Source organism: Lampetra fluviatilis, chromosome 57 (genome assembly GCF_964198595.1).
Source record: "Lampetra fluviatilis chromosome 57, kcLamFluv1.1, whole genome shotgun sequence".
Taxonomy (NCBI): domain Eukaryota; kingdom Metazoa; phylum Chordata; class Hyperoartia; order Petromyzontiformes; family Petromyzontidae; genus Lampetra; species Lampetra fluviatilis.
This window is the reverse complement of record NC_136331.1, coordinates 7959184-7982223: the sequence shown is the minus strand read 5'-3', so window position 1 is coordinate 7982223 and position 23040 is coordinate 7959184. Positions and strand designations below refer to the sequence as shown.

Genomic DNA, 23040 nt, shown 5'->3' with positions numbered 1-23040 from the left:
TTGCCCTCCAGAGTCGGCGTGGCCCTTTGTCCGGTGAGCACGCTCGCCTCCAGTGGCTGCCCTGGGCCAGCCGTGGAAATTCCACGTTGCTTGTGGGTGGGTGGGTGGGGAGAGCCGCTTTTGAATTGGACAACTGAGAATTTTTTTTTCTCGCCGATAACATCCTGTCTGTCTCCGTCTGCGGATGTCGCTTTTGTCGTCGTCTTAGAGCGGTCGACGCAAAGCGGCGAGTCGCACGCTTTGTGCTCTCTTGCTCATCACGCGCTGAAGTGATGGGGGGGGAGGGGGGTTAAATAATTCCCCCCCACCCCCAATATTATGAGGTTGGCCAATCAGTGAACTCAGTACACCGTTTTACATACGTGCATATATAGCCAGTTGGGGATGTCCTTCAGTGCATTTCTGTATAATAATAATAATCATCATCTCATCATCATCTCATCATCAACCAGGATACATCCACTGCTGGATTCAGGCCAGTCCAAGCCGCCCCCACCTCTGAGTATATTGCTGTGCCACGATCCATTCATGGCACCCTTGCACAATAATCATGATAGGCCGGCTTGCTCTCGTATGAGAGGCGCGAGGGACCACAGACGAACAATTTCCCCAAGCTCTGCGGTCCTCTATATATCCAGAGGTTATCGGACAATCAACGGCCGTTTACAATTTTGCGTCGTCACGTGCGGCGACACCTCTGGGCCTCTGTTGGGCAGCCATCGTCATCGTCACGCTCGACGTTTGCAATCCGCTCGTCCGTCATCGCTAACTCGAAAAGAAAAGAAAACACCAACCCCGTTGACAGACATTTTCGTCGCTAATTTAATCAACGTCGCGGGATTTGAACCAATATCGTATCTAAGAGCACTGGGACCCCAGCCACCGGGACCTGCTATGCTATTCATCCGGATAATCGGCTGCAAATGTTTACACGCAGCCGCGTTGCAGCCTCAGCTCCCGACTGAACACACGGGGAGGAACATCGAGGTTCAATGACCCAATAATGCCTGGCTGGTGATTAATTATTGTGCCACGCTGTTGATGGAATAATAATAATAATGATGGTGCACGTATTGGTCTGCGTGGCACCAGCCTTGCTTGTGCAGCTGGGTTCTACCCGGTGGGTTGTTGTTGTTGTTACTGCTACAGGGTGGCCTGTGTTTGTGACAGATGGAAATTGCATTGGGAGTAGAAAGCAAAAATAAATCAATTGGATGAAATTGCTGGCATCAGCACCATTGGTTAGGCCTTGCCTTTACGGGGTTGTGCGAGGGTGAAATATTAATTAAATCAGTGCATCTCTAAAAAGCTTCCATCGCAGTCGTAAGGGAAAAAATTACGACGTGCAAATTGGAGCTCTTTATGGGAATATCGCTCCCGGTATTCACCTTCACGGTGATAATTGTTGTGAGTTTTTATGGGTTTTTTTTTCCAGAGCAATGCCTACACGAGTTGTGGTCTAATGCATTGCATTCGATGTGTGTTTGTGTGTGCTGAGTGGAGGTGTGGGGAGCGGTGGCACAGTGGTTAGCGCGCTGCGCTGTGGACCCGGCGGCCCGAATTTTGGCTCGAATGAGTATTTGGTGCGGTGTGTAAACTTCGCCACTCGGGAGACAAAGGCGGCCGGGCGTGGTGCTGACCACCCACCCCCTCGTGTGCCGAACCGGCCTTCACAGGTGCTACTCGCAAACAGCACTTGCCCCAAAAGTCTGTTAAGGCTACACGGGGGATCTTTGTCTTTGGTGTAGCCGTTCATTGCTTTGGTTGGCGCACCGAGCCTGGAGTTTGATTCCCATTAAACCGTCGCCATTCGTGGCCGATGTTTGAGCCGGTCCTGGGCTCTCGGCCCTCCTCTCGTTCAACTCAGCCTTGATTGAAGACCTGGTGTAGCGCAAACATAAGTACCGGAGAGACAAAGGTGGCGAGCATGGTCCTGGCTAGGTGCGCAGTGCAAGCTCTTGCCACGAGAGTCTGTTGAAGGCTCCAGGGGACGTCAGTCTTTGGCATTTGATGCTTGTGCAGTGGTGGAGCGCAATGGTTCGTGCTCTGTACTCTGAGCCTGCTGACCTGGGCGTGATTCGACTTATGAGCGAGGAGCCTGGCGCACGGCGCGTGAACAAGGGTGTTTAAACGACTTGGAAATCTCCATCCATCCTAATTGCTAAACACATCTGACGGTTGACATTTGGGAAGCCACTCGTGTGCTGGATTAGAAACACTTGCGAGGTGCTGGGTGAGAGGGGGTGATTGAAGGTGTCTACCGAATACAAAATTCATGAAACAATTACTCTCGTCACTCGGGAACATGTAAAGTAACAATTCTTTACTGGGGAAATATCTTACTTCGCTTTGGAAGAGAGCGAACGTACGCGCGATTAAGAATGCGTGGCTGCGAGTGAAAGGGTGGCATTTGCGAGCATCGAGAGAGAACGAAACGTTTCACTGCGCGTGAATTCCATGATGGCCGTGTGGGTCGCAAATTAGTCGGGGCGGATAATCGGCGGTCGGATACGCGAAAGAACCGACGATGTGCCGTCTCCCACAGTGTGCTATGCACAGTAAGGACTCAGAGCACGTGGGCTCAGGGCAGGCGGACCCGCTCATACACGACCCCCCCCCACCCCACCCCCGATTCATACTCACACTTTGTGACTCGTACCTTCGCTGCATGCACGAGCGGGAAGCGAGGAGTCAAATCGCCGCCCGCCATCACGCAAACGTGGATTTGACGGCGACGTAACTCCCCGCGCAACAAACGTGTCCATCCAGCTCGCATCTTAACGTGTTTAACATACGCAGATGATTAGTGAACAATTAACACTGGTACAGGCGAACCCCAACTTACGAGAATTCGCGTTTACGCTGGGGGCACACGGAAACCGAACCCCGTGATGGATTTGGCGAGAGGGAAAGCCGTCGAACGCCCGAATTCCGTGGCACGCGCGGCAGTGACAGGAGACGACGCAGCATAATCGCTTGTGTCTCCTTCGCACACCTGTTCCGACCGAGTAAAAAACACAAAACAAAGGGTAGGTTTATTTTTGGCACACGCCTTCGGCAACGAGGCCTTCTGGGGAGCGCGCAATTTCAGCGGCATTGGCTTCATACAAGCAAAGTCTGGAGCAGTTTTGACATCCAGTATCTCATCAGCAACGTCAGGCTTGCTTAAACCAATGCTGTCGAACAACCAGACGTTTCGAGGCAAGGACCCCTCTCTGTAAGATACGGGTTCTCGTTTCGATGCACAAATATGCAGCAAGGCGCGACACAAAACAACCACTCATTGTGGAGAACACCAAGTGACAAAATAAGCAAAGCAGTAAATACGCCTCCATCACGTATCTGTCCCGCCGCACACCAAAAAAAACCCACACATACGAGCATATTTTGACCATCAGCGGCACGGCCTTTTGAGAGCGCGTAATTTCCACGAAAAGGATTTTGTGCGGCGGTGGCAGCGGTGGCGGCGTCTTGCGGGATTCCAGCTTTGCCGGCCACGCGAATTTTGACGGCGTGCCAGCTGATCGAGGAGCGCCAGCTCGTTGCCTCTGCCCCCGGCGACACTCAATCGCGGTGGTGCAGGACCGCTGCGGTGTAATTGTTCTTTTTTTTTTAAACAAAAGAAAGTCGAAATGAATAACAACGGCACTCGTAATAGCGGCGCTCCCACGTGGTCGCGTTCCCTCCGAACGAGGGCGCGAAGGAGGTGGCTCTCTTTTGCCGGCGTCAGCGCGTCCACTGGATGTCAGCGGCAGGCTTCCGGGAGTTTTGCGGCCCGTTGGTGCCACTGCCGCATGAGTTGAAGTTCACTTTCGCGCTCGGCGTGTTTTAAGAACCTTTTCAAATTGGTCGCCGATGTTTGAGGTTCACGGGGGAACCGCCAGTGTCGGATTAAGCTAGTGCAGGGCCTGTAGCATAGGTTATAAAAGAGTCCTAAATGAAAGAAAAAAAACACGTAAATATTAAAATAAATGTTTTACTTGCACAGTAAAGTTATTGTATTGTTTCATTTGCTATACAGCCAGATAATACGACAAATCGCTAACCTTAAACACCCAGTCGTTCATAAAAGTTGAAGGCGGTATAGTACTATAGTAATAGAGCAAGTGCATAATCACTGAACCGGAATTGATAGCTTGAAAGCATTTAGCGCGGGGCCCTTGAAAGTGCGGGGCCTGTAGCATCATAAGTAGCTACTACATATGCAGCTACTACATATGTAGCTACTACACATGCAGCTACTACACATGCAGCTACTACAGATGCAGCAACTACACATGCAGCTAGTTTTGCTACGAGGATAATCCGGCCCTGGGCGCCGTGTTTTAGCCCGGTCCGCTTACGACTCGACCGAAAAGAGACCCAAAGTCCAGCACCCGCGACATCTCATTAAGACATCGGCGTGGCTGAATGCGATAATAACAATTACACGGACGCACGCGAAATTGAGGAACAAACACTCCACCCCCCAGCCTCCCCACAATCGATTGCTCAGTAATCTGTACACCGATATGGCAACGGAGGGAAAGCGGAGAGTGAGTGATGGGGGAATTGAGAGCCATGTACATAATCGGCGTGAAAGTCACCCTTTGTGCGAAATCAGTCAAAACATGCCCGGCTAGAGAGGGCCCCATTGCTGCCACTGTTGTTGTAATGCATATCCATTGCTTGTGAGATGGTAATATTAGCCTGCTATTTAACATATAATTATGAGGCTGACAACATGTCAGAAGCATGTGTTCCCCCAAACCCCCGCCCCGCCCCGTTGGCATTTCAGATAAACCGCAGCGTAGGATTATTCTCTGTATAAATATTTGCGAGGCTTTTGTGTGACTAGTTCACGGTAAAATAAGAATGTGATAATGAGAGGGGGAATGGATGGCATGGCTAAAAATGTTGTGGTTTAAAACGAAAATAGATTTCCTGTACGAATTAAACACTGCAGATCTGAAATCCTGGCTTAGGATGTTTGTTTGCAGAGAACCACCAGGAGACATGAGCATTGCACGGATGGTGGTTGAGGTTCTATGGCATCGCGAGCTACATGTGATTTAAACACATTCACTTTGAACACACGAAGCAGCGAATGGATTGGTACAATGCAGTCGGATTGGCAGGTTATGCGTATCGTGGGGCAAAGTCTGTGTACTCCCACCGTCTTCCGAGGTGTCTGGCTACTGTGGAAGAGTAGGCCAAATACTCTCTAAAAGGGATCTCTAGAGGGCAGCTACCATGGAAGAGTAGGCCAAATACCCTCTGGAGGGATTCTCTGGAGTGTGGCGTGAGCATGCAACGGCAGGGCTGCACCATTATCTTGTATTGAGTCGTGCCCTATACAACCATAACACGGTGACGCTGATTTTGTGGGTCGAAATCAAGGGGCCGTGATATATCGAAATCGTGCAAAGCTAAATTAGATTTGAAAAAAGAAATGGGTTGGCTCTGTTATCTCGTAAGGTAATGGACAAACGCGTCTCATTTCCTTGCGAGCCCACTGGCGATGGATCCCCTTTATTATTATATATTTTTTTGCGCGTGTAAGCCTTGAGCTAAGACATCAATAAGAAATGTTAAATCGCTCCTGTCAGGTTCTGTCCTCTGTGAAGGCAAACGCGGTGGCTTCGTGACAGATAGTCGTATTATTTGGTTAATGCCCGCATAAAGTGCCTTCTCAATCCTTTTCGCATGCGATCATCTGAACGTAAGGATTTAATTGAATTATGAGAGAGATTCTTTCTTGGAACTGTTTTATTCTTTTTCTATAAATATGTTGCTGAAGCCGTCGCAGCCGCCACCGTTGGCCGGGGTGATTAATGAGACGTGGCGTGGATTAGTGGAACCGTACGATTTAGAAAGCTCATCCCATGGGTTGTCGCCTTGTCGTGGTGGAGCAGTTTGTTGTGTCTCCATAACCCAGAGAGCAAAGCCGACGGGAGCCTTAGGCTCCCAGCAGGTCCAGCCATGCCGGACTGGTCAAAGGGTAGAGGGCAGACGAAATGGACAAGCCCTGGTCCTCCAGGTTGAGGTTTGGGCGTGGAGCTCACAACCCCACCGCGAAAATAAAAAACTGAATTGTCGTGGAAACTGCAACAAGGACATATTTTCAAAACCAACGAAAGACCATGGGAGCCTGTCCTGGGGTGAAGCAGAGAAAGCTGCTATAGACCGTCTGGCATGGCGTGGTCTTGTGTGGCCTTATGCTCCACGATTTAGAGGGCACATTCATAATGAATTACACTGCCTTAGAATGTAAAATAATATATATTGAAGATGTCATCCCAGGCAGTGGACCGTCTTCAAAGCGCACAGATAGAAAGTGCAGAGAGACAGAGTGGATGTCTTTCAGGCACCTCTACGCACGTGCTATGAAGAAGTGTCATCGCCTAAAACGTCGCCTATTATATATTTAACTTTTCTTTGAAGGCCACACAGAGTTACCGACGAATGCGTTGAGTTTTCTTCGCAACAGCAACAGCATCATTTTGCTTCGAAGTGAAAATGTGCCCGTTGTCCTGGTTAAGCCTGTGGAATTTCAAACCTCTGCGCTCAACGCGAATGTTCGAGATGGACACGGCCACCTGGAGCAGGCAGCTCAAACGTCAGCGTGCCGACGTGGGGCCTCTCTCGTAACCACACTGGCACACGTAGCTGCGGTGAGACTCAGGCCACGGGGAATCAATCGGCCCGTCGGCTCCGCAGGGGGGGCCGTCCAGCCACTGCGGAGGTCCTCGCCAGGGCTATCGACCGGACCACACCATCATCATCGTCGTCATCGTGAGTCCGTGGTCTATCCACTGCTAGTTTGTGTTTTTCATCGCTGCTTAAATGATTAATCTCCTTTATCGGTTGCAATAGATGCTGCAGTTATTCTTATTCGTAGGTGATGTGTTTTTTTTTTTGCGTGGGGGCGGGGGTGTTGGGGGAGGTGGGGGGGCAGGCATCCAGAGCCTCTCATAGCCCAGAGGAAGCTCAATGACAGGGGCTGGCCTGCCACTATAAATGAACCACAATACCTTGCTGACCTCGTAAGGCCCACTGAGCTACATCGGTCTTTTGCAAAAGCAACCTGGCCACAAATGACAGCTCGTCAAAGTGGCTTGTCACGTGGAAAATGTATGGCAGCCAAATACGACAAACGCATGCTGATTCCACGACCTCCTGCATACCAGGCGAGATAGTTAACATCTTACCACCATCGCGCCCCAAACCCCCAATTTGTTGGCCAGATTTTCATTGTTCCCAATATTATGATACGCATGGTTTTAAAGCAAACCAAGGACATTGATATATAGTTAATAATAACAATAATGCTTTCGTTTTATATATCGCGTCGTAAATACGAATTGCATCTCACAGTCGCTGAGGAACCGCAGACCAAGCTGTAAGGCGGCAGCCATGCGGCGAACTGGCGCTACCAGCAATTGCCCAAGCTCAGCGGTCCTCTACATATTAAGATGTTCTCAAGCAAATGAATGAGTATTTACATGCGGGGAGGAAACCGGAGCGACCCGGGAGGGTACAACACCTACGGCTGTGCAGGTCTTGGAGGGGGGTGGTGGTGGGGGGGGTTAATTGATCATACTTCACCACGCTGCCCAGTGTGTGTTTTTGTCCACGTAGGGGACACGACGTTTTAAGATTCATGGCAACAGCCCGATGACGCTGGCTGCAACTACCAGCGGAACGTTGAGCCCAGGTCGTCAAAGCCGCGCTCCCAACGACACAACTGGGTGTGCCGACACAATAACAAATCGGCGCATTTTCTTCACACGGCAACTTTGTTGACTGCCTGCGTGTCGGGTGGAGGAGGGTTTTGCCAACACACATTTTTACTGAACGCGATCTTGCACCGAAAAACAATCTATTGCGAACTGCACCATCGGGTTCAACCGCCACGCCACCCTGTGAGATGGAACACAATTGGACCCAGACCGCAAGTCCATTCCGTGTCCTGACCAGTGTTTGCGTGCAAAAGTGGCGTCTCGAAATTTATCGCCCCACTCAGTGGATTGAATACGCCAAAATTATTAATCCCAGGCGGTGATTTGTGGGGCGGGGAAGTGCAGAGTTAAAGGTCAAAGCGACACCCAGTTGATATGACCATCCTGTAAATGTTTGAGTTCTTATTTTATTTCATATAGCATCCCCGGATGGGACGGGGGGACGGGGAAGTGCCGAGTATTATTAGATCTGCGTGGCAAATCACCTTTAGCGAGAATGATCGTCAACTGTACGAAGCTAGCTTGTAAACGTTTTACTCGCATACGATCTTGAGATTAATGGCACATATAAATAACCTAAACCAATTATATGTGTGCGAAATAAAAATCCAATGCATTCATCAAAACACACTTTGGCCGTAAAACGAACAATATATATACTGTAATAGTCAACGTCTCGGGAAATGGCCCTTCTGCATTGCATACAAATAGAGAGGTCAGAGACAGATTGGAGGATACATATTTGGATACTGGACTGGTTTACACCCACGTTGGCCTGATGAGAATTACGTTTTAAGAATGTTTACCGATGACTGGTTTTTAAATGGGCAAAGCAATTTCTGTAGGTGTAGATGCCACCGGTTCTTCACGTTCTGCAGATTTAGATGACACTACCGGTCGCCTATTGAATGGCCGTTGAAATTACGACTCTCGGTCCAAACAGCTGCCACTGGACATACGGACATGTTTGTTCGCATCTCTTAAAGTTCGTAAGTCGAATGTTCGTAAGTAGAGGAGTCACTGTATATGTAAAAATAAATATATTAATACATTAACGCCCCCCTGCCCCCCCCCCCTCTGGTCCTAGCACCTGATTGGCTCACAGGTGATGACATCACATTTATCCGCTCTATTTAAGACCGAACCAAGAGGAGGATGTATCCACAACTTTGGCTGTCGCCTGATGATGCTGATTGTTGTAATTATCGCGAAATGTCACAGTGCTCGAATTGTGAATGTTGGAGTGGGTTTACTCTCCAACACACAAGCGGTGTGCTGACCCAGTAACGAATTGGCACGTTTTGTTTACGTGACAAAGCTCACTGGTTGGCTGTGTCGGGTGGTGGTGGAGGGTTTAACGGCACATTCATATTTACGCGATCTAACCCAGCAAACAAAACACTATTATGGATCAAAAATAAATCTCGTTTCACAGTATTTGTTTCCCGTAGTTCTTTTTCTCCAGTTGCAGTGCACCCTCCGTTACGATGCTCGTTACTTCATTATTTAAAGTGGCCGACATCCGCTGCATCGGTTTGGTTTTTTGTTTAATTCCCGAGGGCCATTGTGAAGCTGCTGTTTGGAATTGGCCCTTACCACATGCATAGCGAGTTCCCTGTCAGAGATTGAAGATATTTGTTGGCTGCACGTGCAGCCGATGTGAACTTCATGTAAATGAACCACAAGTATGATTGTGAATGAAAGTAATAATGACCATGGATTGGACCCATTGAGTCACGTGAGTGCACGGTAGGCCACGCCCATCAGTAGAGATTCTGGTGGACACAATACCAGGGTTGAGCAGTGAGGTGGTTAAATTTCGAGTTAAAGTTTTCGTGACTGCAGGGATTCATCTTCTTGGTTCTTTCGGTAAAGTCACGTAGAAGGGACATAATAAAACAATACAAATAAAACATAATAAAATACAATTCTCACGACGTTTCGGCCGCAACGCAAGCAGCCGTCCTCAGGTGAAGAACATGTCCCTTCTACGTGACTTTACCGAAAGAACCAAGAAGATGAATCCCTGCAGTCACGAAAGCTTTAAATCATCTACTATTATTGTTGTTGTTTTTACTTGTTAACCGGCCTGTCCCCTCGTAACGATCATGGGAGGAGATGGATAGGGCGGGGCGGTTACACACGCAACTGGTAAAACACGGCAGAAGCTTCCATGCTTCGACAACTATAACCGTGGAGGGAAACGCCAGCTCAGTACTTCCTCGAATAATCGTAATCATAATAATGATACTTACATTTTGTGTAGCGTTATTCATGCTGATAGCATCCCATAACGCTGTCCGTGAATTATATAGGAGGACAAAATCCCATGTATGACCACGACTACCAGGCAAAATCTAAAGAGTAAACAAATTAAGAAAATGACACCAAAACAAAAGCAGCAACACACACAAACAACAACAAGAAAATGTTGTTGTAACGAGTCCATGAGGTCCACCACACATCCCAGCGCACACAATCACCAACTTCCCAACCAGGCCAGGAAACCTTCACAGGGAGGGCGGCCGTGGTGGAGTGGCCATAACGTTACGACTCATTGCTATATCAATCGGCCCAATGTACAAAAAGTGAGGACCTATCTTTCAGGGTATGCCTGGATGAATAAAAATGCCTTTCGTTCAAATTTGAATGATACGGCAGAGTGGATTTGTCGGACATAGATTGGGAAGGTTTACCAATTAGCAAGCCATTAACAATGTCCATGCGGGAGTTATGACCTTTGCCCTCTCATTTAGGCGAGAAATCTGGCGACTGCTGCCGGTTTTACAAACAGATTGCCGATGGTGCTAGATTAATATCCACTGCATGAGTGTATCAGCGGATCGCTCGCTCACTCGTGTAGCCATTAATCACGTTGCGAAGTAAATGACGCGCCGCTGATGAAGAAGCTTTTAAAACTAATGATTTATTTTAAAAGTATTCCGTCGTGGTAATTTGCTGGTTAAACTTCATTTCTTCAAAGGGCTGGTAGAACAACACACTTTAGAATCGACGGATGTTACGATTCTAAAGTGATTGTTCAGGTAAGATTCGCCGCTTAAGTACAAGGCCAATGCTGTGTCATTGGAATTGGGTGCCGCGGTGGCTAGGAGATGTTAACTACCTCGCCTGGGATACAGGAGGTCGTGGGTTCGATCCCGACCCTGATGCATGCTGTATATATTTGGAGTTTGCGTGTTTCTCTCTCATCACCATCACGGTGGCTAGGAGATGTTAACTACCTTGCCTGGTATGCAGCAGGTCGTGGGTTCGACCCTGACGCCTGCTGTATATCTGCAGCTTGCGTGTCTCTCTCCCCGTGGTTACATGGATTTTTCTCCGGGTCCTCCGGTCCCCCCCCCACATTTAAAATCAACATGCATTTAGAGCATTTGGCTGATATGCATGTCCACGCGATAAGCCACTTCGTTGAGCTATCATTTGTGGGCAGGTCGCTTCTGAAAAAGTGCTGTATAGCTCAGTGGGCCTTACCTTGTAAAATAAAAAAAAATAGTTAATAATTTTAAATAGTTTATAATGTCGCCCGCCATCCCCCCACCCTTCACAGCCCAATAAAGTTGGCACGTGAACAAACGCATTACATAGATTTTTTGAACACTTTCGCACACTGTCGCTACAGCGGAAAGCAATCCAGACAGATTCAACAGTGCACTGCCAGGTGGAGGAGGGTGTACAACACAAAATTGGCGATCTGACCCAAACATCATTTATGACTCCTATAGGGGGGAGGGTGGGGGGGTTTGACTGTCATGTCACGTACGGCAAGTACGGTACTGTTAGAGAACTCCTAATAACCCCAGCACGAGGTTCAGAACATAACGCCCCACTGATGTTAGCCGTGGCCTGGGATCACAGCGTAGCGTGCGTCCGCCTCCTCCTCCCTCCTCCCCCCACCCCCCTGAAACATGTTTGAATATGAATACAGGTGCAGTGTAATTATGTATCATTCTTGTTGACCACTGGCTCGTGTTGCGTTGACTCATAACATCTGTGCTTTGGCAAGCGAGCTTTCCGTGAGCCGTCCTCATCCACTGCTGTGCCTGTCGAGGTGCCCTGCGGGGGACCGGCCGCTCTGGCTCACCTTTCGCGTGAACCCGCTCGCTCGCTCCGCTAAGGCGGCTGGAAGATTGAGGCTTTGCCAGTGCAGTGCCTCTGAAGAGGGGCTCCTGTGGGGAGACTGCGGCGGTGGTAACCGCCGGTGGCCACGTGAACGTTCATTGCGGGGAACGCAATTCGGATTTCGCTGCCGCGTTGCACACAGAGCACCCCCCCCCCCACGCCGTAACAGGTGACGGGTTCATTGAGCGGGAGGTAAAGGCGCAGCCCCCGCAATATGCCCCGCTCACGCCGCCGCTGAAGGAAGGTCCTCCGTCAAGGCGAGCTGCTCGGGGAGGTCCGTCGAACAGATGCTTGGCCTGCTCCTCCACGCTTGGCTGTACGTCCTGTGCGCGCTGTAAACACCCATGCTTTACCCCACCGTGTGCGACCTGCCCATCGACTGACCGTGGATGGACGGAGGCGGGGGCGGGAGGTGGGCAGGGTGGGTGTGGGGGTGTTTAATAAACCGTTCTTGTAAACGCCACGACGGGAGTTCGAATCGGTGAACTCTGTGTTGCAAGCGTGCTGACCGTTACACGAGGGTAGCAGCGTCCTGACGTATCTGCGCCTTTATTTAACCAGATGGAGGCCCCGTTGGGGGACGGGACGGCCTGTCCTTTTGGTGAATTTAAAAACCCAAACTAACACGTGAGAGCTTTGCCTGCCAAGGGCCAGCAGCAGGCAAGCAGCCCGGGTGTTTCTCAGCTACATTTGCACTTACAATAACGAGCGTGTGTGTGTGTGAGTGAGGGATTTTCGTTTGTAATTTTGCATGTAGTTCAGCGGTAGTGGAATTGAAGGTGGAGTGTTGCCAGCCCCTCGCACCCATCCAGAGCCCCCATTTGGCTGCTGTGGTGGTCACAAGCGCCATGAGGGGTGTAGCCGATTGGAATTGGCCGTTCCCCCCATGGCGTTGTTCACAACCACCACAGCGTCACCGTTCGGCACCACCAAGGAGGTAGGGGGTTGTTTTTGCTGGCACAAGCGCCGTGCGGACGTCACTGCCACTTCGTGGTAAATAGCGGTTGCTGTTGTTCATAACACAGGTTTTTTGGATTTAAAAAACATTTATATTCCACGCGAGCTTAAGGCGAATTAATCCAAAGCACTGAGTAAGTGGACAATAAATCCCCAGCCACCAACGCAAATATTTTACAAGCTAACAACAACAACAACAATCAATTTAACAGGCTTTCGCGACCAATATAATCTATCACAGTTTTTTTGGGGTGAGATCGCGTAAATATATAAATGCATCGTTAAACCCGCCACCACCCGACACAGCCAATTAGTAAGGTTTGTCACGTAAACAGAACATGCCAATTCGTTATTAGCACAGCACACCAGTTGTGGAGTGTTCTGTTCACGTCACAAACCTTACTAATTGGCTGTATTGGGTGGTGGAGGGTTGAACGAAACATTTATATATTTACGCGATCTCACCCAAAAAAAACTATTATGGATTTTATTGGTCGCGAAAGCCTGTTAAATTGATTGTTGTTGTTGTTAGCTTGTAAAATATTTGCGTTGGTGGCTGGGGATTTAAAGGCCCACTTACTCAGTGCTTGGGATTGATTCACCTTAAGCTCGCGTGGAATATACTTATTTTTAACTGGCGTACAGCCATCCAGACAGATGCAAAAAAAGAACAACAATCACTTGGTGAGATGCACGCTTGGAATTACATCGAGAGACGACGAACAAGCGGTTGAGAAAACCAAGAGGGTTTTGCCAGGATATTCGCCACGGCACGAAGGCAAAACGCCCGCCGGTTATGAATAGTAACGGAATGGCAGCAAAGGGAGGGATCGTACCTGAACGGAATGGCGTCCGCCAGTGAGATGGAGCGGTTTTTTCATATCGCAGGATTGTGAGAGCCCGTGGCGGCCTGGGGAGGCCTTCATCCAGCAATGGATAGAACATGGCTGCTGCTGCCACTGCTGATGATGACGATGATGATGCAATCACTGACAACATGGAGGCCATGCAACGGCGGTCATTCAGTCGGCTTCAGATTAATTTAGCTGAGAAATCCTTTTTTTTCATTTTATCAAAAGCAAGTTTTGGGTTTAAAAATAAAAACACAGCATTTAAATGTCGGCTCACTTAATTTTGTTTTGGACTGACAACCAGATCTTCGCACTGAGAAGGGATTTCCAAAAAAGTAGACTCGTTACTTTGTTCCTTTTTAAAGGCGGCAGTTATTAATGAATGCATTTAATAGATTTTTTTCAAAATAATGGTTGGGCACAATTGGCAAAGCCTTGCTGATTAGGAGGTGGGCAGCCGATGTTTAAACGGTGATGTTCAAAGAGAACATTTCATCAAAGAAAATGCCTTTTCCCAACAAAAAATATGTATTCAGCGGCATGATTTAGCTTTGAAGGTCAGTACGGCCAATCGTCACCACCACCATCATCATCATCAGTGTCATTATATGTTTCAGTTTTTTTGGTACGATTTTAATTGCATTTTTGGGTATGATTTTGGTATCGTTTGTTCTTCATTGGGCCGAACACAATCCTCATCATGAGCGTCTCTCTTTGTCTCGCGGTGGGGTTGTGGATTTATGAACTCCCTTGAGAATATCCTGCGAATATATATGAGTTCTGACTCTCAAAAGTTGACTGGGGAGTCTGTCTCTCTCTTTCTCTCTCTCTCAATTATCCCTGGGCGAGAAGACGTGACACAATAATGATGCACGACAGCCATGCTCCTCTGTCGGAAGTGCATCACGTAAACCATACAACTCACTCTCGCAAAGGAAGACATTCAACAGCCCTGAAACAAACCTCGCGGTGACAAAGTGTCCATTCTCATCGCCTGGGTGGTGATGGTGGGTGGGCACTCGACGTGAATGCTGAATCCATTGCCCCACTTCGTGAGCTGTGATTGTTTACACCGCCCCCCACTCCCCCCCACACCCCCACCCCCCACTACCCCCCCAGCGACAAACAGGAATATGGGTTTCCGAAATATGATTTGTCAGGAATATAAAAATATCTTTTTATTCTTTGGAAAATAAAATGAGCCACGGCACATTAATCTGAGTAGTGTTTTTTTGCGCAACATTTGTTGGGCATGATTGTCCAAGCCCTGCTGATTAAGAGGTGGGCAGCCGATGTTTAAACCCTTATGCCACCGAACGCTGATGTTCAAAGAGAACATTTCATCAAAGGGAATGCCTTTTCCCAGCCCAACACACGTATACAGTGGCATGATTTAGCTCTGAAAGTCAGTACGGTTAATCATCACCACCGCTACCATCATCAGTGTCTTCATATGTTTCAGTTTTTTGGGACGATTTCAAAAAAATCTTGGACCCTGTGCTGTATGACATCACTCAGGGTCATCCGTCAAGCCGGGCTCGCATCGAGGAGAGGGCTCCGATCTTCCCCGGGAGCCTCAAACACAGCCTCGTGCTGCCACTCAGCCTCACAATGGGCTCATCCGAGGCCCTGTGCTCGCGTCAAATTTTGGGGCCCCATCTTATGATGATGGTGGCGTAGACGACGATGATGATTGGGGGGGGGGGGTCTCCATCATCATCACCGTCGTCTCCGTCATCGCCTTCCCCTCGTCTGACTCATCGCCGAAACTGCCTGCCTGCCCTCGTCCCTGGGGCGACCGGACGGTGACGCATGGCCACCCATCCTCCCCATCTTCCGTGGCCTCCGTTCGGTCTTAGGTGGCTCATCACGGCCAGCAGTGTTTTTGGGCCTCCCGGGGAAGATCAGCCTCCTCCTCCTCGCTGCGAGCCCGGCTTGACGGATGATGATGATGCGAGTGCGAAACAGCGGCGCCCCTCCCACCGGCCCACCTGGTCAAATCGGCCTCTGTCGTGTCGTCATCTAAAGCAGTCGCTTCTCAGCCCCCTTGTGTTGCCTCCTGTGACCCCGTTCGTTGCATTTTGTTTCAACCGGGTAACCCCCCCCCCACCACCACCGCCTTGCCTGACCCAACACGCTTATCTGTGTTAGTGATCGTTGAACTTTTTTCGCACCGTACGTGGCCAACCGTGCCAATTGGAGGTGTGGTGGAGGCGCATCAAATATTGTAGCCGATTGTCCATTTTTGTGAGATATCCTAACTTAGCTGAGTAACTGCAAGCCAATAAAAACATTTTTCAACGGACGCTGTGAAATGCGAGCCGTAATCTGTTCACGCCCGCCGGTTACCCTTGGAAACCAACGTTGTTGATGATCAATGATTCTAGAAAAGGTCTTGATATCGTTGCAGGCAATCATATGGATTTACATTTTGTCGTAGCTGTTTTTTTTTCTTGGCAGATTCACGCGACACAATTATTCACCAATTGGTCTCGTGCACGATATAGTTTCGCACATTTACAAGTCACCTCACATAGCCCCCCCCTCCTCCTCCAACCCCTGGTTGAGAACCCCCCACTGTTGTATCGCACTCAGGAGGTGTCAAAGTTCAACTCCGGGTCGGGGGTTGACCGAGTCTATCATCGGCATGGAATTTCGCACGCAGCCCTTTATCAAACCCACTGCTGCACGCACGCACGCACGTATGTTGAACTTCGTTTTTTTTCGCACCGTACCCTATCGCCCGTCCGGCAGTTTTTGGGCAACGAGCTCTGTGACCGTGCGGAGCGCCGCTCGCGTGGCAGACGGCGGGGAGACCTCGCATCGACTGGCTGGCTGGCGTCCAGGACCCGTGGGAAGTTTGCGCCGCGGCGTTTTTACTTTCTGTCCATGCTCTGTGCGAAGCTCGCGTTTTCAATCTCTCCGATGGAGCTGCTGGGGACCGTTTGATTGGACGCTTCGCCTGCTCCGATGTTACACGCGACATTTAATGCACTGCCGCCAAGAGGAGATATGTGGGAGACGCTGCAGCTGACTGCTTCCATCCAGCGAGTGGCGAGCCTTTTGTGTGATTTTCTTACTGCCAATAACCTGTATGGTGCAGCTCCTCGGAGCAATGCAGACATATCATAAAAATTACGGTAATGTTACATGACAGTTATAATTTCGATTTAAAGCTTTCGTGACTGCAGGGATTCATCTTCTTGGTTTATAATTATTTTATTATGTTTTATTTTTATTATTAATAATAAAAATAGTAATAATAAAAATAATAAAATAATTATTTTATTATGTTTTATTTTTATTATTTTATTATGTTTTATTTTTATTATTTTATTATTTCCATTCTACGTGACTTTACCGAAAGAACCAAGAAGACAGTTATAATGTTGCTACGCGATTGTGATTTGCTCTCAACCTAAGCCACGTTGTCGTCATCAGCGGCAGCCGTGGTCTATCTGCTGCTCGATGAAGGCCTCTCTCCACACACCATAACCAACTGTGCGGGCTCTCATCTCGTCGGCCGCGCTCTCGCAGAACGCACGGCCTGCCCCCATCACTGCGCTTGCCATCACCGGCCTTGACCTTCGAGCGACGCGTCCTGCCCGGGCCAACTTGGATTGACGACGGTCAATGACGCCGTCCGTAGCCTTGCGCGAGTTATCCGGTCCACGTGCTCTGCTTTCTGTCGCTCGCTGCAATTCCACGCGCGCGACTCCCCACGCTTGCCTTGCGCTCGTTCTGTGTTCTTCGTGAGGCTCGACGTCTTTCATTACGACACAGGCGATTTACACTGGCTGCAAACGATTCAAATAGTACGTATGTATTGAACGGGTGGGCTCTCGCGACCGATAGTAACCGTGATTGAGTTGTTTTGCTTGGTTAGTTTGCGGAAATATAAATGTGTCGTTAAAGCCGCTACCACCCGACACAGCCAATTATACAAAACGTGCCAATTCGTTACTGGTTAAACACCACCGGTGCGTTGGAGAGTAAACCCACAACATTTAAAATTGGAGTACGACGTTTCGCCATTAATTACAACCAACTTTATCAGGTGACAGCCAGAATTGTTAATGTTGTGGGTTTACTAGTAACTAATTGTCATGTTTTGTTTACGTGACAAGCCTTACTCATTGGCTGTGTCGGGTGGTGGCGGGTTTAACGACACATTCATATTTACGCGATCTTACCCCCAATAAAACCTCTATTATGTATTATGCTGAACTTTTTTCGCACCGTACGTAGCCGGCCGTGATAATCCGAGGTGCGGGTGGGGGGGGAGTCCAACAAACTAAACACTTAAAGCAGTTCTCAAGAAACGAGTTTAAATCTACATTTAATTAAGGCACACAACGTTGTTTCCTGCTTTTTTTCCCCCCGATCATTTTTTTTTTCTGAAACAGCCCTTCCCCTCCGCTCTCCTTCAGTACCTGCCCTGGATGGACTCTCGCTCCGCTCCGTTGCTCCGTCATTGCCCCCCCCCCCCCCCGTGCATGCTCATTGGTGCTCGGCTCAGCGTTTCTTCGACCGCTCGCCCCCCGTGTTCATCGTCGGTTATTCCGACGGCTGACGCACGCGTGTTTTGCCTCCTTGCCTGGATCTCCTCCTGGCTATTTTACTTTCTCATAGGTTCAGCCCACACGAAGCCGTCCCATCATTGCACTTGGTTTGGCTTAGTTTTGTATATTATCTTTTTTTTCCCCATCAAGGACCACCGTGTGATAGAGCCCGTGTAACTACACTTGTTTACACAGAATAAAATGCCTTTTTTTTATAGGTTATTAAATAAAATGGGCCAGAAACACTGCCCTTAGGCAGGCAGACAAATGCACGCGGCTATAAAAGCCACGCATCGTGACAATTTATAGTCAATATGGTCTAAGACAGTGGTTCCCAACATTTCCAGACCCGCAGTCCCATTGTGAACCCCTAACATTGTATCGCGGACCACTATGCACCAGCAACATGTTTTTCACGACTGAAACTATCCTGTTTTTAAATTGTTTGTCGTTAAAACTACTCAGGACGAGCCATGTTTCTGGACGGACTAGTCCGCGTGGCGGTCGTTATTGTGCCAATTTTTTTGGCATTTAACCCTCCCGCCACCCGACAAGCCGGTCACGTTTACTAACACATCACGGATCGTCCCGTTCCGATGTGATGATCACATTGTGATCGATGAAGCCCCTCCTCACCGGGGGCTTTAAGACTTTTCGCGACTGAACTGAATCGTCGCGCGACGATGTTTCCCCTCCGACTGCTTTGAGCTTCGTCGGGGCGGCTAGCTCGGGAGAATCCTGCCGTGTGAAACTGCCCGAGCGGTCTGACCCAACGGCAAGTATGGCTGTGAGGAGCTACTACACTTTGAGTGAAAACTACTTCCAAATCGCAGTGTCTGCAACGGTTGCACGGAGCGCTTCCCCCATGGCCATGCGGACACCACCAGCGGTTCATAGGTTACGGGACCGCTGGTGCACTGTGGTAAGAACACTCCTTTACCCCACCCCTCCTCCTTCCTTCTCCTCTCCTCCCTCCCTCCTTCTCGTTCCCTTGAACCCCTCATGCACGTTCTCCCTCCCTTATCTTCCCCTCCCCATGGAAAGCTACAACGTAGCCTGCTCACAGGCGCCCGTGAGCCCAATCACACCCCCACGCTGCCTCCTCTAAACCCAGGAGCGCAGAGTTCGTTCGGGTCTTGTGTCACGTGGGGTTTCTGCGTCCCCGCGCCCTGCGTCGTCCGCTCTGCAGTGGGCCTCTCGTTGAAATGCGATGCGACACAAAAAGACAAAAACTGCTTGAAAATGCGAGCGCGTGCGTCGTGTGAGCCAGGTCTTAGCGGGATTACAGGCAGCGTTGAGATTCGAGTTGTTCCCCGTTGATCACGCTTAGCCAGGGTGAGAAATCAAGAGATCGGGATAGAGGGAGTCTCATTTGCGAGAGTGACCCCAGGTCACCGACACTGCAAAAGCAAAAAAAACCCTAATTAAATCAATCTTCGCACCGTTAGGCTGAGGATGGAGTTGCCTAACTGCGCTGATCGCAGACTCGGCAGAAAATGTTGCCAATCAACAACAGAGATAATTACCCTTTTGGACAGTAATTGCCTGTGTTGTCATGATTAGAAATGATTAACTTACGATGTTTTTTTTTTCGTTTTTACCAGGTAAGGCCCAATTAGTTGTATGCCTCTTTTTGAAAATCGACCTGGCCACAAATCGTAGCTCAACGAAGTGGCCGATCATCACGTGGACATTTCTAGCAGCAGCAGCCAGACGCTCGAACAGCACGTCGATTCTAAACGTGGAGGGGAAAAACCGGAGGACCCGGAAAAAAATCCACGCGACTACGGAGAGAGAAAGAGAGTGACGCAGGCGTCAGGTGTCGCGATCGAACCCACGACCTCCTGTATACCAGGCTAGGTAGTTAACATCTCCTAGCCACCGTGATGATGGGAGAGAGAGAGAGAGACAACGCAAACTCCAAATATACAACAGGCGTCAGGGTCGGGATCTAATCCACAACCTCCTGTATACCAGGCGAGGTAGTTAACATCTCCTAGCCACCGTGATAATGGGAGAGAGAGAGAGAGACAACGAAAACTCCAAATATACAACAGGCGTCAGGGTCGGGATCTAATCCACAACCTCCTGTATACCAGGCGAGGTAGTTAACATCTCCTAGCTACCATGGGGCGCTTGTTTTTCGTTCCCCCCCACCCACCGCGCGGTGTGCGGTGTCAGTGACAAACCCTCGTGTTGGCTGAGACACGTGTCCGGGTTTGGTCTGCAGTGGAAAAGGTAGACACCAGACAGAATGACGATCCGCTGCTTCCCTTCAACATTACAGAACCCGTGTGTGTATGCGTGTTTGTGCGTGTGTGTTTGTGCGTGTGTGTGTGTGTGCGGGGGAGCGGTAGTGTAGCGGTTAGCGCTATGCTGCGCTACGAACTCGGCGACCAAGGTTCGATTCCCGCTCACCGCCAACACTGGTGACGATTATCTGAACTGGTCCTGGGCCTCCCCTAGGTCGACTCAGCCTCAAATGAGTACCTGGTGCGGTGTGTAAACATCGTCACTAGGGAGACAAAGGCGGTCGGGCGTGGTGCTGGCCACCCACCCCTTCGTGTACCGTTCCGGCCTTCATAGGTGCTCGCTAACAGCACTTGCTCCTACAATCTGTTAAGGCTATAGGGGGGATTTTTGTCTTTGTGTGCGTGTGTGCATGCATGATTGTTCTTCCTTTGGTGTTAAATCTTCAAGCTCGTGCCCGTTAGCCCGGGGTGCGGGGAGGGGGTGGTGGTGGCCTTATTCAATATCCCCAGGAGAAACCACCACGGTCCCGTCTCGTTTTCCCTCTCTCTCTTGATTCTCACAGCGGGAAGGTTTAACGGGCAGTGGAAACAACGAAACAAAAACCAATACCGGCCTGGAAAGTAACAGTTGGGTTTGAGCGCTGTTTAAATATAAATTTCGAATCATTGTTAAAAAAAATATATAAGTAAAATATTCCTGTTCAAGACGGTGCACGGTACATGCGTCCATAAAACAAAAACAGCAGCTTTGCATCATGAGACCTTTTTATCCCAGACCTTTTGGCGTTCTCCGGTCTGCCACTGGTGAGACTAGGGCCACGAGTCTGTCTCTGGTGTAGGCCAATCAGTTTCAAAGACAATGCATCTCATTTCAGAGCATGTTTGTTTCAATCTTCACCACCAGCACGTGTGCTTAATGGAGCCTTGATTCTTTGCAAGAAGGTATCTATTTGGTGTTTCAACGTCTTGACGCCCGCTTGTTTTATTGCCAGAAAGGGTAAAACCTCTTCTCATTTCTTCACACCAGCTTGGCAATTAGTCTCGCGGGAGAGTGTCTCATGTGCAAGACTATAAATGAGACATTTACGCATTGTTCTGAACGCGCGCGGGGTGCGCACGGAGAACGATGGGATTGCGTTGCCGAGGAACGACGACGGTGATGGTGATGATGATGGTGATGATGATGGTGATGATGGTGGTGGTGGTACGGGGGGGGGGGTCTCTTTAAATTGGAGCGCGCCGATGCTCGCGAGCGAAGTGCGCGGCTCGAGATGGAACGACCCGGCACCCGATTGCCACGGGGTTCAGTCCCCAAGAGCTTTGCCGTTCGCATTGTTATAATTATCGTCGTGCACACACACACACACATATATATATATAATTTCGAAATATAAATAAGCCGGGTATATACACGCGCGTGCACAAAACCCATGAAAATGATACAATGCCGCAGAATATAGCCCAACACACCCCTGGGGAGGGGGTGGGGGGGTTGACAAGCATTGCTTGTGTTTTTCATCGCTGATGAAATCATTCATCTCCTTTATAGGCTGCAATAGATGATGCAGTTATTCTTATTCGGAGGTGATCTGGTTTCTTTTTTGGGTGCCTGTGGGGGGGGAGGTTAGGATTTAGATGAGACGCCGTTAATGGGGCAGCGAGTAATGGAGAGGCGATGAGCACAATCTTACGATGGGTATATTTGTTTTTCCTTTTTCAAAAGCTCCGCACGGTTATTCCCAAATTGATTTGCGTCTTGGGGTCGTGCAGACCCTCTGGCACGCTTCAGATAATAGATTTTATTCGGTATTTTTTTTTATTACACAAAATAACGTCAACTTGTGACACTGCTCTGCTGTCGCCGGGAGAGAGAGGGAGTGAGAGGCGTCCAGGAGCAACCACGGACGAGCGGATAACAAGGCGGCAGCAACAGTCACGTGGTGACGAGCCGGCGCTAGCCAACAATTGCCTAAGCTCTGCAGTCCTCTATTTGCTAAGATGTTATGGGCCAATTGGGAGCCGCGGTGACGAGATGTTAACTCCCTCGCCCCGGTATGCAGGAGTTCGTGGGTGTGATCACGACACTGACGCCTGCTGTACATTTGGAGTTTGGGTGTCTCTCTCTCCCTGTGGTCGCGTGGATTTTTCTCGGGTCCTCCAGTTTTTCCCTCCACATTTAGAAACAACATCACACGCTTAGAGCATTTAGCTGCTGTAAATGTCCACGTGATAACCACTTTGTTGAGCTATCATTTGTGATAGCCAGGTCGCTTCTGAACAGGAGCCGTGTAGCTGAGTGGGGCCTTGCCTGGTTAAATAAAAACTAAAAACTACTGAGTACTCAAATCAAGATTCAAATGAAGATTCAACTCCTGAGTGTTCACACGCGGGGAGAAACCGGAGCGCCCGGACGCCTTGCGCGTAGGTACAGCATCCCCAAGGGCTGTGCAGGTCTTGTGAGAGCGTAGATGAAGGTGGAAGAGCGCAACATCCTGGGAAGGCCAAAGAAGCTCGGCGCAGCGTTTGGACGCTGCAGCTCGCGGCCCCTAAAGCAAAA

General features: G+C 49.4%; 1 protein-coding gene and 1 long non-coding RNA gene across 10 annotated transcripts in view; both read left to right on the top strand.

Moving 5' to 3' along the window:
- The window catches only part of LOC144950311 (uncharacterized), a 67899-nt gene extending 50457 nt beyond the window's left edge, over nucleotides 1–17442 (top strand). The window contains exons 2-3 of the long non-coding RNA XR_013640369.1: nucleotides 16265–16371; nucleotides 17111–17442. This is a non-coding gene — a long non-coding RNA (uncharacterized LOC144950311). The remainder of the gene's footprint in view (nucleotides 1–16264; nucleotides 16372–17110) is intronic.
- LOC144950309 (syntaxin-binding protein 5-like) overlaps nucleotides 1–23040 on the top strand; it is a 209945-nt gene that overhangs the window by 52702 nt on the left and 134203 nt on the right. The window lies entirely within an intron of this gene.